At 38.3% G+C, this 5,997-nt stretch overlaps 1 pseudogene; it reads right to left on the bottom strand.

Annotated features, from left to right (window-relative positions):
- Positions 1 to 4,880: 4,880 nt before the first annotated feature.
- On the bottom strand, positions 4,881 to 5,631 carry LOC113922523 (annotated as a pseudogene).
- Between the last annotated feature and the right edge of the window lie 366 nt (positions 5,632 to 5,997).

A 5,997-nucleotide genomic window follows, 5' to 3' on the forward strand; every position in this document is an offset into this window, starting at 1 on the left:
TATAACATTAACTCATAACTGGGAATTCAAAAGTGGAGTTGGGTCAGCACCAGTCACAGTTTGTTCAGAGAACAGGTTCCTTTCCTCTCTTTTCTCTTGGTTCTACCCCTGTTTATATGTAGGTTTGTCTTAAGGATGGCCCCCATCATAATTGAAAGATGGCCACCAGAAAAACTCTATATTCACTTTGGTGGAAGAGACAATGGCATCCCGTACCTCTTATTTAAGGAATAAGGTAGAATTTTCTCACAAAACTTTAGTATTCCTCATCACTGAGGTGGGTACTAGCCCACTCCAGAAGAATCACTGATAGGAGGGATAATATTTTCTTTAAGCAATGAGTTGTGAAGTCAGTTATAAAAAACTTCATTGCTACTTCTCATCAGGGTAGAGGAATTAGTAAGTTAACTACAGTGTTCACTACACAGAATTATTTTTCAATTACAAAAAGAAGATGGGCTAGTTAATGGGTAACATCCTTTCTATCTCTAACATTCTGTGGTTTTCTATCAGAGAACTGATGTTCTTTTTAACCATTTTTTTGACACCTCAGAATAGGAAAAAGGCTACAAGTAGTTAATAAAACAAAATATTATATGTAATATTTGTGCTTTTTAGTAACACATATAACAATAATTACTCTTTGAAGTACTGATAAAAGTAAACAATAGTTTAAGATCTCTATTGTGATTTCCAACATTGCTAATACTACTGTGAATTTTTGCCTATATTCATAATTGCAGAAAATTACAAATTTCAGTCAGAATTTAATGTAAATAAAGATTAAATATTTTCCTCATCTTCATCTACAAATCTATCCGTGGACCTTTTGAGACTTCATGAACCCCAGATTAAGAACCCCTGTTACAAAGAATTATTTTAGGAGATCAAGAAAAGTCCACAATATAAAGAATCATAAGCTTGGAGGTTCAGTTGCAATTCTCTTATAGCATTAACTACAATTTCTACATAATCTGATTATGAGAGTATGTGGTATATTTTCATAACTAGATTGTCACCTCGTTAAAAGAGAGGGACATATCATCTACATCTTTGATTACTTATTGCACTAACCTTAAAACTGCAACAAAATCACTTTGGGAGATTAAAAAAATACAGATACTCCCCCTCTACCCTAGACCCTCTCAATCAGAATGTCTGCATAGAGATCTGGGAATCTGTATTTCTAAAGACTTCTAAGACTATTTTGATGCAGTTAGCTTCACCAAGTAGATGATTCACACAAGGAATCACTGTTATTTAATACCTGGCACAATGCCTTGCACAATTACATCCTTAGTAAATGATTTGGGATTTTAATGATAGAAACTAGGACATATAATAAAAGTGCACATTTAGAAACCACCTAAGAGGGGCGCCTGGGTGGCTCAGTTGGTTAAGTGTCTGCCTTTGGCTCAGGTCATGATCCCAGTGTCCTGGGATCAAGCCCCATGGCAGGCTGCCTGCTCAGCAGGGAATCTGTTTCTCCCTCTCTCTCTGCCCCCTCCCTGCTTGTGCTCTCACTCTCTCTTGCTCTCTGTCTCAAATAAATAAATAAAATCTTAAAAAAAAAAAAAAAACACCTAAGAAAACACACACACACACACACACACACACACACACACACACACACACTAAAAACCTCTCACTGAACTATGGCATAAAAATGTTCACAAGAAAAATATTTCATTCCTGTTACTATTTTTTTTACATTTAAAGATTACAGTGGTTTTATTCAATGATTCATGAATTGGGCAGTATCCCATCTAGAAATAGAAAGGAGCTGCCTCAGTGCATTACTTCCGTAGTGCTGATCAGGTATTTCCAAGTTGTCTGGTTAAAGGTTATATTCCTGGGGGTAGGAGGGTGGGGTGTGACTGTAATTAGGTATTAAGTCTTGGTTTGCTGATGTGGGGCTTTGCACAAGTGACTATATTTTGGACCTGCAGTTTCTTTTTTAACAGAAGTCATTTTAGACATTTGTGGACAAGACATCCAATAAGATTCTCGAAGAAAATTTATCTTCTCAGGGAAGATTCATCTTGTTATTTGGTATTTCGGCTGTGGTGGGCACAGACAGCATGCCACAGAGCCCCCTGCGAATGGACTTGCTTGCCCCTGCTGCTGCAAGGGCTATTTCAGGGTTTTCCTTCACTGGAGAAAGTCATCTTGCTTCAAGCAAGTCACCTTGTGGAGGTCATGCCCTTTTTAAGTAGCCTACATCCAGTGACTGAAATTGTAGTCTAAAGGCCGGGCACTTCTGTTCAGTTGGAGACAACTCTGATGGGCTGAGACTTTGTCATAGTTGACCTCTCCCTCTGCTCAATACACTTCCTTCCATTCTTCTATAGATGTTGGTCCCTAATAAATATCTGGTGGGCTAAGCCTTTATTACATGGTTTGATTGCTTTATTTCCTATAGCAAATGTATTTTAAAGTGACAATGTGATTTGTCCTGATGCCTGTGCTCAGTGTCCATTGGATGGGAGCTTCATACATCCCCCTGGTGCCTTCTCTGTGACAGTGTCATGGAAGGACTTTCCTGTGATGTTCCATGACTCCATGCTGAAATCATGTTCCTATCTAGTTCATAGAGAGTGTTGTATGTGGATTGCTTGGAATTTGGATTTAATTTTGAATGGAACCTGACTTACAGTCATTCCTGTTATTTTTTAATAACAAAATTATGTTTGAAGACATAGTCCATGGCTCTCATATAAGAATTCTTAATATTAATTGCTCCTAGAATTCAGTGCTAGAGAAATTTTAACTCCTCAGGTGAACAACTATGATTCTATTTACTATACTATAAAAAGCCAGGTAGCTTTGACTTGATTGAATAGAACTGACTAGAGGTGGTGAGAGACAAGAGGTGGAGCTACTCTTTATAACTTATGCCAGTTGCATTAGAAATGTCACTGCGCCTGGTGACCTGGAGAAGTCAATCAAATTATAACTCTTCCAACCTTGGCACCAAACCATGACTAGATCCATTTGGATCCAAATTTTAGATATATTTAGCCCAATACCACAGTTTTTTTCTGGAATGTAAGAGAATATATTTGCTGAGAAGATTCCCCAAAGAAACTATGGGTCTACTATATGTGGATTTATTTAAAAAATAACCAATGTCCATATGTTACAAATTAACTGTAGCTAAGGTATGTCCATGTACATATAAGATACACACACACACACACACACACACACACACACACACATACGTACATACAGTATGCCAATTGATTAATAAGAATGCTCTTAATCACAAATCCCTCACACATGGATTGAAAAACTCTTTTTACCATGGATGGCTAGAGCCAATGACTTAGGGTTTACCCTTCCCTTTTATTCTGCACCATTTGCTTTTGCCTGTTAGTTATGGAATATGCTGTTTCTCCTTCATTGAATTCAGGAGCTCTTTAAATTCCTTTGCATTTCCTCATGGTTTATTTGCTCAAGACTATGCCACAGCAATTTTACTATTCCTGTTGCCTTTTCTCTTCTTGAACTCTGTTCATGTTATGTTACTTTAATCTGTGTAGTTTTCCTTTGCTTCTTTTTTTGCTTGTTTACACTCTGAGTTACAATTTCACATTTTAATCCCTCCAAATTAATCTTAGGCAAAGCAGTCCTTTAATAAATTGCACTTAATGGACATAAAACAAAAAGATCTCAACCTAGTTGGTCAGTTCCATAGGACTCTTCTCTGACACCCAAAGTACAGGTTAGGGTTCCTTGACCGCAAGCAACAACAACTAAGTTTGGCTAATATAAGCACAACAGAATTGATGGGATGACTATTGGGGTTCTCAGAACAGATCATTAGGGAAAATGTATTGGATGCTAGGGAAGCAGGAAGTTTGGCAACAGTCTTGCAGCAGGAGTCATTTGCTTTGGGTGCCTCAGTGGGAATGAACAACGAATTCCAATTGTTTCTTCTATATTTGTGATACTCAAGATGCTCTGGGAAAGAGCAGCTGATTAGCTAAGCTAAGGTAATATATACATGCTCTGAATTAATTGGGCCGTGAAAAGAAAGAACTTGAACATTTTCATTTCTGTAGTATGAATCAGACATTTGCCAGTCTACCAATACTCAACAGAAAGATAATTCTCCCAAAGGAAATCCAGAAGCTTTAGGAAGAGATACTGAAGTGAGAGTCTTCAAATATACAAATGCCCACTATACAGTGGCTTCTAATTTCTCCTCATGTTTCTCTCCTCATAGCACTTGCCATGTTTCTTGCCTATTTTCTAAATACTAGGTTCTAAATTCTGGGAGGGTAAAGACCATGCTTGACTTCTTTATCATATCATGCATCTTCTGGACTTAGCACAGGATTTGGTACATATAATAAATAAACGCTGAATAAAGAAAAAGATATATTTTGACAAACTTGATTAACATCGTTGTATTGCCAGTCTCTCACTACACTTCAGTGGCAATAGCAAAAATGTTACCTCAAATATACTTAGTCAATAAAAATTTATTGAGTCATATAACTGAAAAGACCAGAAGTAGGGCAGTTTGAGGTATCACCAAGGACCAGTTTCTTTCTCTCAGCCCAGCCTTGTTTATGGTCAACATTTCATTAATAATGGTTCCCCTGTAGTCTTAACATGGTTGCCAATAGCTACCAGAACTGTGGACATCCTTTTTTTTTTTTTTTTTATGTCCTGCAGGCAAGAGACAGGTTTGGATCCAAAACTCCTGGAATAGAGCTGAGGAGAATGACTCCTTTATATACCAGGTTTGATCACATGCCTACTCCTACGCTAAAACCTTTGCCCAGTAGAAGAAAATGAGCTTGTTTTTTATTTATTTATTTATTTATTTATTTGATGTCTGATCTTATTTATTTGTCACTCAGAAAATCTCATTTTTGACTGGACTCATACTTAGAGGTAGAAGCTCTCAGAGAGGACAGCCTCCGTCTCTTGGCAATCTGTTCCTGGCGTTTTCCTTTGGCCTCCTTTATTCTCTTGGCCAAAAGTTTAGCATATTCTGCAGCCTCTTCCTTATTTTTCTTAGTGCACTGCTTCTTCAAAGCAATACACCAATGTTTGTGCTGGAGGACACGTGGAGTAACAAGACGCTGAATCTTAGGTGCTTTGGTTCTAGGTTTCTCACCTTCTTTGTTTAGGGGCTTTCTCACAACATACTGGTGGACATCATCTTCTTTAGAGAGATTGAAAAGTTTGTAGATTCTGCTGGCTCTTTTGGGCCCCAGGTGACGAGGAACAGTACTATCAGTGAGTCCAGGAATATACTTCTCCCCTTTTTTTTACAATGACCAAGTTGAGAACACTGAGATTGGTATCCACAATGCAACCCCGAACAGATTTGCGCTTTCTCTCTCCAGTCCTCCTTGGTATATAGCAGGAATGCCCCTTACTCAGCAATAGGCGGACACGACCATGGGTCAAGACACCCTGCTTCCTGGGGAAGCCTTGTTTGTCATTGCCACCACTGACTCAGACCACATAACCTTTCCATTCTTCACCCAGAGCATCAGCAGCAACTTCTGTGGCCATACACTTCTCATAAAAGGTACGAAGTTTGCGTTCATCGTCCACTTCAATGAGATTCTGGCAGCCAGTAGCTGAGAAAGAGATGTTCAGCTTCATCCTGAAGCAGCCTACCACCTCTGAGTTGCCACGAAAAAGAGCAAGCTTATTTTTTAAAATTGAAACTAGGGTTGGAATACATTTTACTGGGTCTACTTCACTTCCTTGAATGATAAGGGAAGGTTTCTGGTGAGACTACCAACAAATGTCTGTATCACCAGTCAAACTTTATGGCCAGTAATAGCTATAAACTGATCTCTTTTGGGTGTTACAACCCTATCCTATAGACTGTGCTGTCATTCTACTTAATGTGCTCTTCTCTTTTAGGATCCTAGAAAAGGTTATGAATCTTGCTTCTGTGGTTGAAGTGGAAAACAAAACAAAACAGAAATACCTCTGTATAGGCAAGAAGACTTTTACTTTAGA

Source organism: Zalophus californianus, chromosome 9 (genome assembly GCF_009762305.2).
Source record: "Zalophus californianus isolate mZalCal1 chromosome 9, mZalCal1.pri.v2, whole genome shotgun sequence".
NCBI classification, from domain to species: domain Eukaryota; kingdom Metazoa; phylum Chordata; class Mammalia; order Carnivora; family Otariidae; genus Zalophus; species Zalophus californianus.